This window comes from Macaca fascicularis, chromosome 14 (genome assembly GCF_037993035.2).
Source record: "Macaca fascicularis isolate 582-1 chromosome 14, T2T-MFA8v1.1".
NCBI classification, from domain to species: Eukaryota; Metazoa; Chordata; class Mammalia; order Primates; family Cercopithecidae; genus Macaca; species Macaca fascicularis.
In genome coordinates, this window is record NC_088388.1 from 82773619 (window position 1) to 82788000 (window position 14382).

The 14382-nt window shown below is 38.1% G+C and overlaps 1 protein-coding gene and 1 pseudogene across 40 annotated transcripts in view; both read right to left on the reverse strand.

The window, feature by feature from the left end:
• Positions 1 to 14382, reverse strand: part of DLG2 (discs large MAGUK scaffold protein 2) — a 2233585-nt gene that overhangs the window by 336101 nt on the left and 1883102 nt on the right. The window lies entirely within an intron of this gene.
• On the reverse strand, positions 635 to 7191 carry LOC102114771 (suppressor of cytokine signaling 6-like; annotated as a pseudogene).

Below are 14382 nucleotides of genomic sequence, written 5' to 3' on the forward strand. Positions count from 1 at the left end.
CACATGTACCCTAGAAAGTATAATTAAAAAAAAAAAAAGACATAGCAATTTCCATTCTATTTAATGCACAAAATCACAGCAGATAGCAGCAAAGGACTGGGCGGGGCGGAGGGACATTGAGGATAATTTGATAATTCACATTGTGATTACTCTGCACATTGATGAAAGATAATTCACACTTCTAAACCCTCAAGACTTCCCTTTTTAGAGAACCAAAATAAATCCAAGACACCTTGCTGACACTTCTCACCCCTAAACAAACTGATGATTTTCTTTTCTTGAGACAAAGGCTCGCTCTGTTGCCCAGGTTGGAGTGCAGTGGCATAATCTCAGCTCACTGCAGCCTCCGCCTCCCGGGTTCAAGCAATTCTCCTGCCTCAGCCTCCTGAGTAGCTGGGACTACAGGCACTCACCACCACGCCCAATTAATTTTTGTATTTTTAGTAGAGACAGGGTTTCACCATGTTGGCCAGGATGGTCTCAATCTTTTGACCTCATGATTCGCCTGCCTCGGCCTCCCAAAGTACTGGGATTACAGTGTGAACCACCGCTGATGACTCTTTTACACATAAAACTGAAATAGTTGTGGCAGCAAAAGATTTTGATGGCAATGAAAGTTTGTAAACTGTACTTCGATCTCTTTTTCTTATTCCTAAAGTGCAAGACGCAGGGTTCTCAATCTTTCAGTAGTGCTTCTCCTGTAAATAATCCTTCATTTTGTTTGGCAAAGGCAGTTTCTGACTTAAGTCTATTCTGGTATACTGACATATAACAAAACGACACAGGTATTGCAACAAGTGCACCTGCATGAACCAAGACACTGACTTGGCCAGTCTGACAAGGTAAGTTGCAGATCCAGGCAGCTGAGACGTTGAATAACAAAAAGCTCCATTTTCAGAGTCCTTGATGGAATGCTCAATTAGATCAACTATGGATGTATGTCCTTCCACATCTGGCTGTTCATAAAAGCTAAACCTACCATTTGAGTGCTCAATTCTAGTGTGAAGTGTTTCACCATGGGAGCGAAAGCTGAAGCTTAAAAGATAACACTCTTCAGAACTGTCCTGATCAAGGAAAGAACCATCTGGCACACTTGCTAGCTTCCCTTCTGCCTCCCCACATGTGATTGGTCCCCAGTACCATCCTTGTTTTGCAAGGTTTTTCAGCTCCTCTGTAAGACTTGTCACTACCATGGGACCACTGCTTTGCACTGAGACATAAACTCTTGCAACACCACGAGCAGAGTTAAGATTAAAATTCAGATGACAGAGCATACTTTCAGCTACATGGGCTTCTGTGCCAGTAAGTCCACTGAAGTTCCTTTGGATTTGATTATTCTGCATTGCAAGTAGCAATGGTGAGAGTGGAGGGACATCATCGTGACCCACTCTCGGGCTCTGCAACATGACTCCCGTAGTGCCAGTCAACAACCCATTTATGGACTGATCCACAAAGATCTCTGGGGCAACAACTAGGTCCTGGACTACCTGACTCTCATCTTCAGGGAAAGAGCGCCCTTCCACTTGAGGAGGAACCACAGAGACTTCCATGGCAGAAGAACTGTCCAGACAATAGCTACGTGATCCTTCCAAAGGACACATCCCCTCATCTAAAGGCACAGTATACTGAATGTAGTCCTGAAGCAGAAGTCCAATAACGACAGGCACATGTTCATCCGGGCAAAGATACAGGTCTCCGTTCTGAGAAGCTGAGCTTTTCAGTGAATTGGCTTGTTCCTGGCACGCGGTCTCAGACTGAAGGTCGTGGAAATCCTTCCGGACGCCATTCAGGGGTGGACTCGGGCTGGAAGAGTGCTCTTGACTCTCACCTCCATCTTGCTGCACGTCTCCTCAGAGTTTGTGGGCTGAAGAGGCCACGGCATGGGACCGCAGTGATGGCTGCAGAGGCAGGTGGCCTTATCGGCCTCTGAGCTCCCATGTCTTTAAAGATTATCGGTTCTGAGGAGGAGGAGAAGGTGTCCTCATTGGCAGAGCTCCCAGAGGGTGTGCCCACCTTGCCTTTTGGCTTCGGTTTGGCAGAAAGCCGCCTTTTTAACGTACCCATCAAGCTTTTGCTTTTTGATCTGTTTTTTTTCCCGCCTTTTTCATCTTCCCTGTTGATATCGCAGCTGGCTGTATCTTTACCATAGCAGCTACCAAATAAGGAATTATCTTTCCAAAGTCACTGGCTAGCGATGGTTGTTGTACTACCATGAAATCAGTTTATTTTTTACTTTTATTCAAGTTAAACGATTTCCAGAAGGTTTTAAGACTATTTTTTTCATTATGACTAGTTACCTAATCCAAGGGATCAAAATGGAGGGGATTCACTTCTGTCATGATGGAATGAGATGGTCGGCCAGGCGCGGTGGCTCACGCCTGTAATCCTAGCACTTTGGGAGGTCGAGGTGGGCAGATCACTTGAGCCCAGGAGCTCAAGACCCGCTTGGGCAACACAGGAAGAGCCCGTCTCCGAAGGCGGCCGGGCTCCACTTCCTCGCCCAGGACCGATGCGACGGCTGCGCTGGCCTTTCCTCCAGCAACTCCTCTTCCCGCCTCCTTCCTCCTCCTCCTCCAGCTTGTGTGTACTTTTTAAAGATTCACTATATGCACATGCAAGCACATGACTTTATCTCCATTTCTCTTGCTCTCCTTACATACATATTTTAATATATTATTGCCTTTTTATTTAACTGAATAGGTCATATCATATATAATTTGACAGCTTTTGTTTTGCTTTTCATTGAGCAATGTATCTTGGACATCTTTCATTATCATATCACCTCATATCACTCTACCTTTTTAATGAAAGCCTAGTATTCTGTTACGGATGTGCCAGCACTTTTCAGTGAGATCCCTCTTGATGTGGTTAAGGTTGTTTCCAGTTTTTCTGCTACTATAAACACTTATAAAAGTGTTTCTGAAGGATAAATTCCCTGGAAAGACTTCTTGGTGAAAGGGTATATACATTACTTGTTTTTTTAAATTTGCTATTGTACATTTTCAAAATAATTATTTATTCATTAAACATATAGAAACTAATAAATAAGAAAACAAAAACAGGCCATAATCCAATTGCCCAGATAATGTATTGATATGAAAAATAAAATTAATATACACACATCATGTCCATATATCATAAGTAAGGCACAATGAAAAGACATACAAATAAAAGGCTCCCCTACCTCCTATTATTCTCTACAAAGGTAACCATGTTAATGGCTTCTTGTATATACTACTAATTATTTTTGTTATGAATATAAGCCAGTTTATAAAATAGATAATTTAAAATTTTATACAAATAAGATCATGTTCTACACCTTGATTTTTTCCACTTACTAATATACCTTAGCGAGCTTTCTAATTTACATATTTCTTCCCATTAATCTCATTCTTTTTAATAGCTATGAGCGTTCTATTATTCAATGAAAAACAATTTGTTTTACCAGTAGCATGGCTGATAGCTAGGTAGCTTCACTATTTTGCTATTATAAGCAACGAAGTAATAAATATCATCTAACAGTAAGCTGTTGAGTAAAGAGTATGAATGTGAAATTTTGATAGGTATTGCCAGACTGCCTGTAAAAGTGTAGTATTAATTTACATGCCCACAAATAATATATGATTTTCAACTTCCTCACACTCTTGTAATAGTTACGTATACTTCAACATTTGACTTTCCATTCTGATAGGTAAACAATTTTATTTTTAAATTTTGCGTTTCTTCAATTATAAGGTTAAGCATCTTCTTATATGTTTATTGGATATTTGAACATTTTTTTACATAAAATCCCTTTTTATTTATTTTGTTTTTGTTGTTTAGGCAGTTTGCTCTTTCAAAACATTATCTGCAAATGAAGAATGTTATTGCTCCTTCTTAGGTAATGATTGCAAATATTCTTAGTTTGTTATTTGTACTGTTGTATTTTGACTTTTCTTTTGTACATCACTTCCTATCATAGAGTGAGTTTTTAAATATTTAGTGAAGTCTTATTTAATTTCCTTTTCTTTTTTGGCTCTTGAGTTTTAGATTATAACTTCTCTTCATCAATATATTTAACAAATTACCCATGTTTTCCTGTAGCAAACTATAGTTTAATCTTTAGCCATTTAATCCTTAATCAATTGGAATATACTTTGATGTTTGATCTGAGAACCAAGTGAATAGCCAAAATTTCTCGGACGTTTCCTTTACAGCATAAGATTTCTACATGTTTCATCATTCTAGTCATCCTCTGAATTTTTTTTCGTGCATTAAGGAAAGTACATGGACAAATGGGAAGGAACAAAAGATTTGCAGTTAGACAAAACGGGTTAAATCTCAAGTCTACCTAGGTTACCTAGATAACTTGGGGAAGTCACTTAACTTCTTTGAACCTTAGCTTTCTTCTCAATAAAATGAGTATACCTACCTACCTACCTATCAGGGCTGTTGCAAGTACAAACAGGCATTCAGTAAACAGTATCTATTATTATTGTTTTAGCATTTCTTCAAAGAGCTGTGATTATAAGTGATGAATTAAATCTAATGGAAATTAACCAACACAGAGTGCGATATATTAGTTACTTCATGCTTTTTTAAAAAAGAGGAACACAACATTTTAGGACTAGAAAAGCCTTAGAAACTTGTTTATCTAGCACTTATACATTAGAGATGAACCCCATAAAAGAAGGGACTGGCCCAAAGTCATACTGAAGTTAGCATAGAGATAGGACCAGCCAAGAGCACCTCTTGCCAAGCCCAGAGTTCCTTCTAGTTTAGCAGATGTGCTCTGTGAGTTTGTTTCTTTTTCACTGGACCGATAATACAATCTTGTTCATTTTAGGCCCAAATTTACATGGGCCTCTGCATTTTTGAAGAGGTGTGTTGCTGCTGTTATCCCGAACAATATCATAGTGCCCTTGTTCCTATTGATTTCTTCCCTGGTTTTAGCAAACATGTTCTTCTCCAGTCATTCAGATTTTTCAAGATCACTTTGATTCTTATTTCTTTCCCTGAGGTTTGAGTTTTTAATCAGTAAACCTTGCACAAATAACATTTTCAAAAGTATTCACAGTTTACATCATTGATATGACATTTTAAAATACCAAGTGTGACACAGCCTCATATATTTATTATTATTGTTGTTATTATTTTGCTTCAGTTTGAACTTTTTCATCTGGATACATGGATTCTCAAGTTCTGTTTAGAGTCCTCTTCTCTCCAAGAAAAATTCTTTTCTTGAAGCATACATTCTCAAAGATTGGATGCCACTAATTATTGTTGAGATTAATAATAATAGTTAACATTAATTGAGCATCAGGTATGTACATAAGAGATATTTATATGTTATCTCATTTAATCCTCAGGAGGGTGGGATTATTTTTCACATTTTACTGATAAGAAAACTAGACTCAGAGACTCACTGACTTACTCAAATTTATATGGTGGAAAGAGGCTAAGGATTTAAAATAATGTAATACTCCTGAGTTCTTAACTACCAATTTACACTGCAATTTAGTATCCTGTCTAATTCCGAGGGTCTACGCCTACAAGATTCCAGTTCTGAAACCTGTCTTTCAAGGGCATAAGTCAAGCTCCCTGAAACTGGCAGCAAATGATTGTGTGTTTTGCCACTCTGCTCTGCAGTGGTCCAAAAGCAACCTTATCTAGAAATTATGGCCCAACTTATAATGATTAGATCACGTAGGGCTAAGGTAAAAGGCATTGTCAAGCTAGAACAATTTCATTTATTGCTACCTCTTTATGTATATGACTTGCATTGGATCATTAAAATATTTATATTCCGGCCGGGCATGGTGCTCACACATGTAATCCCAGCACTTTGGGAGGCCAAGGCGATCGAGACCATCCTGGCTAACACGGTGAAACCTCGTTTTTACTAAAAATACAAAACAAAATTAGCCAGGCACGGTGGCGGTCGCCTGTAGTACCAGCTACTTGGGAGGCTGAGGCAGGAGAATGGCATGAACCCGGGAGGTGGAGCTTGCAGTGAGCCAAGATCATGCCACTGCACTCCAGCCTTGGCGATAGAGTGAGACTCCTTCTAAAAAAAAAAAAAAAAAAAATTGATATTCCATATGTTTTGGCATCCTTTGCCCAATAATGTTGGTAATGAATAGAAATTTGGGAACTTTTAGTTGACTTCTAGTTGTGTTGCTGCTGTTGTTTTTCAGATCCTAATGTGAATATGAGTGGTTTACCATCCCCAAGGTCAATCTTTTTTTCTTTTTGTTTTTAAAAGATATCATTATATTTGCTACTTCTGCCACTAGGGGCCTTGGCTTGGGGCTCCAGGGGTTCCCTGAATAAATGACGATTCTCTGGAAATATTTGTCTGTTTCTTAGTACTATAGAATGAATGATATCAGAATCAGAGGATTTCAAAAATAGAGGAAGTCTTGTGATCTTCTTCAACCCCAGTGTATATTGTTAGGCTGATTCAAACATATTCTTATACCCTTGTCCCTCACTATGTTGACTTTTTAAAATTTCTCTGATTCAGCCATTTCTGCATCTATGCACATGCTATTTTCCATATCTAGAACATTGCTTCTCACTCTTTCCTCATCTGGAAAACTTCTAGTTCTTAAAGACTCAATTCTAGTTCTTAAAGACTTAAAAAACTGAGTTGTGTAATGTATCTATTTATAAGCTCCTTAAAAGTCAGATCTCTGCTTACTGGAACTTGTGTTCCTGGCATAGGGTCAGGCAAGTAATAGGTGCACAAGAACAAAAGAGGAGAGTAAGTGAATAAGCAAGTGGGTGAGTGAATAATATATTCTCGCATTATCCCAGGCAAATGATCATCTAACCTCCATGGATCAACACTAATGAAGAACTCACTGTCTTTCAGGAAAATCCATTCTATTTGGGTGAGCTACAGTGATTAAAACAAACAAACAAAAAACAAAACAGTTCTTTGTGTTGAATCTTTCTTTCCACCTCTTGGTTTCAGTTCTGCCCTCTGACGGCTCAGAAAACAATATTTCTTCTTCTATATGATCCTAATATGTGAATGCATTTTTCACTTTTCCAGGAAGTGATCCCACTCCCTTCCCCATCTCTTCATATCGTTCTCACCAAGTGACCATTTGCTTCTGCTTGCATACCTCCAGTGTCAGGGAACTCTTGTTCCCTGGTTTCTAAATTCTGTTTTTTGTTATTTCTTATGGGTGTTATTTCCAGCATCTTGATATCGTGTAATATCTCATTAGAGACTCAGGTAAGTGAATGTGAGATCAAATATGACAATATGGATGCTCACCCTATGACTCACTGTACTATCTTTTAATGTGTGCCTTCTATAGTGCCTAGAGATAAACACAGTATTGAAATAAATTTGTTTTTAAAAAAGTATCCACTGAGTTATTTCACTTTCCAATTTAAAGGAAGAATGAACTAGAGTGACACATAGCCATTGTTAAGCAATGTGCTGTTCAGTGGAGGACAGTGACAGCTAAACACATGATTAAATACTGGGCGGTAAGTGCTAGCACAAGAAAAGATCAGAATTCTATGGGGTACAGAAGAGGCATTCCTACCAAGGGATGAGGAGGAATAAGGTTTCCTGGAGACAGTGACATTGAGATGAGGTCGTGAATGTTAGCAAGGTGAAGATGGGTGGAGGTTCTCACTGATGGGGAGAGTAGGGTGAGGAGACTAGTGGCAAGAGTATTCCAGGCAGAGAGAGAGGCACACATGGAGGGCTGGAGGTGAGAGAGGGCCTGCACATCTGAAGAACAGGAAACAGTTGTTACTGAAGGGCAGATACTGGAGGAACAAATGTGAGAAAGAAGTGATGAAGAAAAAGATGATGATGATGATGATGATGGTGATGATGGTGATGATGGTAGCTGACATGTATATAACACTTAATATGTGCCAGGCACTGTTGTAAGCATTTCATATACAGAAATTCTCTTAGCCCTCATAATAACTGTGTGAAGTAAGAACACACAACAATCCCCATTTTACAGAGGTGGTAACTGAGGCACAGATTAAGTAATTTGTCCAAGGGTACATTGCTAACATATAGCAAAGTCAGGAATGAAACCCAGGCAGTGCGGTTTAAGCATCTTCATTCTTAACCATGACATAGCCTCTCAAGGATCTGGTGATCCAGGGCATGATAAGCCATTAGTATATTTGACCATAATGAGGAGTCATTCCTCAGCTTAAAATTGAGAAATATTATTTTAACATCACTCTTGTGCCCCAGGAGTGCTTACAGGTAGAGAGAATGTACAGGAAGAGAATGTGCAGGAAGCATGTGCATATGGCCAGCCTGGTTGCAAGAATCTGAGGCTGGATGGACCCCCTTGGAGATGCTGCTCAGAAGGCAGAGCAAATGCTCATGGCTGCCAAAGTTTTCCATTACAGCTCATGTCATCTGCCTGCTCTGAAAGCAGTGTCATGGAAGAATATTGGATTTAGACCTGGGAAGGCCAGGATTCAAATCTTGGTCCCTTCCCTTACCAGTTCTATGACTTTGGGTAAATTCCTTAATCTCTTTGAACTTGTTTCCTCATATGCACCAAAAGATGTGAATCCTTCTTTTGTTAGGCTGTTGTCAGGATTGTTAGAGTTTAAGCAAATAAAAGGCTTAAAATAATACTTGGTACATGGTAGGTACTTACTAAATAGTTGTATCTGTATTATAGCATATCCATTATCCATGTAACCAGGACTTTTAACTGACTTTTATCAGCAATAATAAAAACAAAGAATATGTTTCAGAGAAGGCTGTCTTAGAATAAAAGTAGCTAAGAATTACAAATTTAACAGAATTATTAACTGCGAAAAAAAACACAAAGGGGTAACCAAATGGGAAAAGGCTAGATAATTGGCACCACATTTCAATTAAAATGAGTCAGGTAAAGAACATAGGGGACTGTTTCGCCAATAATTTCACAGTTGGGGGTCTGGGTGGAAGGTGGCAGGGGGCAGCAGGGAAGAAACTGGGGTAGGATCCACATGATTTCTACTTTATTCAGAGAGACTACGGATAGTAAGATGAACAGATGTATATTATGAGTGTATTAAATACATGTAGAAGGCTCCCACTCTTTCTCAAGAGGGAAAAAAAATCTATTTTCATTTTTTCCTGAAGTGATGAGATGCAATGAAGCGAAAATGTAAGTTTTGTTGCCAACTCTGCCATCAACTTATTCAAGCCAGCTAATGAGCTGCTCTGAAAAGTGAAGGTGCTGGGCCGCACCATCTCTAAGGTCCCCTGTGTTGTAAATTTAATTATTTCTATGGCTTAAAAATAACATCTCAAAAGTATTTTATAGTTAATAAACTGTTTTCCCACCTCACATTTGTTACTGAACAAGGTGATACATAAACAAATAGAACAAACACATTCACATGTATTAAATGATCTTATCACATACTTATGCGGGTAACAGGGAAACTGTAAATATCACATTTGATGTTGATTTGTGAGCAGTCTAATGGCTGACATAGAACATAGAAAGAGAGAAAGAAAAAATGCTGCCAGCAGAAGTAGACCTTGAATGCCAGGGTAAGAAGTTTTGTCAATAAGGGGCTATGGAAGGGTTTTACAGAAGCATTTAACACAATAGGACATGTGTTTATGGGAGAACAACTCTGGCAACAGTGAGAAACTGGGGTTAATGAACTAAGTGAGTTCAGGAAAGGAACTATCCCAGCAGATAACCAGATGGGAGACTATTGAAGTATTACCAATGATACAGATAAATGAGGCCCAAATTAGGCAAATGAGGGTGGAATTGAGGATGGGAGATGCAGCGCAGATATGAGAGAGAAAAACAGAGGAAGGTTCTATGCAGCTGTTCTCCTCAAATACTTCTGGAAGCCAAATAGAGTTTAAATAATATTTACAGTGTTGAGCAGATTGAAAATGGGAGATAAGGAAGGTGTCAAAAAGCTTTAGGATGATTGGAGGTGTGATGATACCATCAATCAAGATGGGAACACAGAATGGAGAGTGGGTTTGGGTGAGAGGATAATGTATTTTGTCTTAGACATGTTGACTTTGCTATGTCTGTTGGATATCTACAGTTTTGCAGACAGTTGGAAAATATCTACCTGAAGCTTAGAGAAGTGTCCAATGTTCAAAATCATTTTAGATTTCATATTCCTATGGTCAGTACCATGGTCAAATTAGACCCAGATGTAGAAGAAGCTTGATATACAAGATGGGGATAATAAGAGTACCACGTCAGAGAGTTGCTATAAGGTTAGATTAGTTAATACATGTAAAGCACTTAGAAAAGTGACTGGCATCTAGTAAGGGCATATAACTATTAGCTATTGTTGAACCCTCTCCTGACATACACAACTTGGATGACTTGGGAGAGTATAAAATTATCTCAGTGCAGGCTCATTTGACCAGGGAAGAGTGCTAGGGTTGTAGGCACTAAAACAAAAAGCACAATCCTAGGAGTTACGAGTCCTGAGTTCTCGTCATGCTGTTAGCTTATTTGACTTTGAGAAGTCCCTTCATCTCTCTGGGCCTCAGTTTCTTTATCTAGAAAGAGAGCTTCACACTAAATCTCAGAGGTCTCTTCTAGTGCTTAATCAACAAATACATTCTATGCTCCATATGTATTTTGTTGACAACTTGAGACAAACAGATCATTATGCATTAAACTTTTCAAACACCCTCCAGCATGTTTCAGAGTGAATGTACTATAAATTGTATTTGAAATGGAAAATTCTAATTAAGTTCCCTTCTCCTCCTGGAGGCTGTTGTACTTTGTGAAGAGTGGTAATATTTCTGACAGTATATGCATTACAGCTCAAGACTAGAATCCTGAAGCAGAGGCAAAGTGAAAAACCGATATTGAATATTTATGTATCTTAGCAGTTAAACATTAACTTCCCTTTAAATTTGGCTTCCTGATGCAAAAACAGGCTTATAGTTAAAAAAAAAAAAACTTAGACTTTTAAAAATGTTTTGGCTTACCAGGTCATTTCTAGAGGGATGATTATTTTGGAATCTTTAAATGAAAATAATAAAGTATAATTTGGCTATCCAAACCCAGCTTACTAAAGGCTGAAAGACAGTAACATCTAGAATTTATGCATTTCAAGTAAAAAGTTAACTATCTTTGTAAGAATATATAAACAAGAAATAGTTGAAACCTTATAAAAATATTATACAAATACAAGGTGATACTACTATCTCCAAGCTCTGATTTTTACCTTAAGTCTAGACTTGTTAATCTTTCTGCTTACTTGTCATCTGCAGATAGATGTGTAAGACTTTTCAAACCCATCATACTCAAAATCAAACTCAAAGTTTCTCCCAAACATGTTTCTCAAGAGTTTTCTCATTTCCAGCAAACAGTACTACCACCATTCTCCTCTCAAACCACTGAATCAAGAACCTCCATTCATTTCTTCCCCTTCCACCTCCCCATGCAATCCCTTAGTTCATAGCCATATTCCAATTCCACTTTTCTCTAACTCCACCCCATCCCTCTAGGCCAAACTATCATTTTCCCTGGGAATACTACAGTAGCCTTGATGGTCCCTCCATTCTCTTTGTGGCCCACTCCTCCAACCCTCCTTTATCCCTTTTTGACTCAGCAGCTAGAATGATCTCAAACTGCATATCAGATCATGCCTCTCTTCTGCTAAAATCTTTCTTTTGGCTCCTTGTTAGGCTTTGCATGAAATTCAAACTCCTTTCCTCGGACTCTGCCTATCCGTCTTATTCCATCCTATTCCACGCTGCCTACTTTACTGTTTGCTGGCCACAAGGGCCTTCATTCTGTTTTGCATCAGTCCAAGTTTTCTCCAGTCTTACAGAATTTGTGCCAGTGGTCCCTCTGACTGGAGTGCTCTTACCTAGCTTTTCTCATCTTTGACAACTTATTTTCATAAGTGTCAGCTCAAATGTCAATTCCTCAAAGAGCTCTTTGCTGACAATCACATTTAAAGTAGCCTCCCAGCCTATCTCTAACTCACCCAGTTTTACTTTCTTACAGAATTTAGACCCACATGTTATTCTATTTATTATCTCACCCATCCCAAGAGAAGTTTCCCGTAAGTAGGGACTTTGTCTCTTTTAACTCCATACTTTTAGTGCTGAGTATGTGATGTAGATGTTCAACAATATTCCTTAAACTAATGAATGATTATAATTATTAAATCACATAGCTTTATTTAAATCACTAAAATTTATTTGACAACCAGTTATTGTGCACTTGTTATGAGCCAGTCCTTTTCAGAAGGCATTTTTCCTCTACGGGGAGAATAGTTGATGAAACTGAACTCATTGATTCAGCATCTTTGAGGGGGAGGCCCAAGACTTTTTTTTTTTCTTTTTTTGAGACAGGGTCTTACTCTGTCTCTCAGGCTAGAGTGCAGTGACATGACATGCACCACTATGCCTGGCTAATTAAAAAAAAATATATTGTAGAGCAACCAATATGTTCCTTGAAGCACCCAATATGCCTTAAATGTCCTTGCAAACATTGTTAAACAACCACCTCCACATCATCCAAGCCTTTAAACTGTTCAGGCAGTGTCAGACTCCGGGCTGGAAGGCTAAATTCCTATCCTTCAAGATCTGCTTTGTGGCTTCTCACTTCACCCACCAAATGTTCTATCCTGAGATAAGATGTGTGTGTGCTGCTAGACTGATGGATTCCCTTTGGTTAGGGTTAAATTTGAAGCTGAGATCCTTTCTCTGGTGGATGGTGGTAAGAAAAAAGCCTTCTGAATTTGTTCAACATGTTCTCCCTTTTGAATCAGTGAACTAACTGAAAGTGCTCTGTTATTCTTTTTATCAACTTTTTTTTTTTAGTGATTTCTGGGCCTCAGATATTAAAATATCACTATTTAATCTACTGTTAAAACACTATCGATAATAAATTGATTAACTAGATAATGAACTATTCATATAATGGAATACTATGCAATCATTAAAAGCAATAGCATACATGTCTAATATTTTGAAACTAAAAAAAGTCATGATCTATTGCTAAATTAAAGAAAAGCAAGTTGTAGAACTATATGTATATATAACCCCATTTGTTTCAAAAAAGAAAAGTATGAATGATCTTATAGAGAATGCCTCCAACGTTACACAATGAATTGATAACAGAGGCTTTAAGGGGCTATGGTATCATGGTGGGGAGGAGAGAAATGCTGAAGAGGAGAGAATGGGTTACATTTCATTTTATAGCCTTTAACAGTATGTGAATATTTTTAAGTAAACCTGTGGTACTATAACAATTTTAAAAGTCATACAAAAACATTTTAACAACTTAATTTGAGGTTTGTGCTACCTTAGCAATAAAAGACAAAAGGGGCTATGTAGGTAAATTAAAAATACAGTAATATTTATAGAAAACATGAGTCCTAGAGTATTCAAATTTTCAAACATTGCATTAATCCATTCAATAAATATTAACTGAATGCCTTCTTTGTGCCAGTCATTGTGCTATTTTTGGGAGATGGATTGGTGAAGACAGCAATGGTTCAGCCCTAAGTGACTTAGAATCTAACAGTAGTTCTGAACTGGGTATGAAAATGTGTCCATTTGTAAGGGGGGATGGTATTTTTTGTTGTTAAAATGTCCAAGTCAGGAGTCAGCATTGGCATTAATTGTAGAAGGCGCACACGTGTTAAATGTTTTGCAAACTGTAGCACAATCAGGCACAGTGAAAAAATGTCCTTCCAAAAGTGCAATAACACCTGCAAAAAGAAATACTGAATCAATACCATTTTTCACATAAATACCCTAATTCCCAGTGAACCTTATTACTTTGTTCAAACAAGTTCAGTTGGCTAAGTTCTGGGTCAAAGTTATTAACTAGGAATTTGTCTAAATAGTATACAGATTTGAAAGCAATAAGTATGTTCATTTCTACATATCCTATAATATTCACTAATTTGTTTTAGTTTACATAAACTAATCTGAGTGAGATTGTAATGTAGGTGAAAAGGGTTCTTGTTTCCTTTTTTCTTCATACACAGTTAATCTTGTTTATAAGCTTTGGAATCAATTTTAAAGGAAGGAATAGTGCTGTCTCCAGAGACATATCTGTCAAACAGTCCACTCCTAAAGCATCTGAAAGGCTTGAGCAGGAATAGGATACTAATGGAATCAATCTTGGTCAAAATCTGTTACTGCAAAACTCTAACTCTGGCTGCTGCATGCGGGACTCACCTGATGTTTTTTTCATCATAGCTCCTCAAGATAATGACATATCTGTCAAACAGTCCACTCCTAAAGCATCTGAAAGGCTTGAGCAGGAATAGGATACTAATGGAATCAATCTTGGTCAAAATCTGTTACTGCAAAACTCTAACTCTGGCTGCTGCATGCGGGACTCACCTGATGTTTTTTTCATCATAGCTCCTCAAGATAATGACATT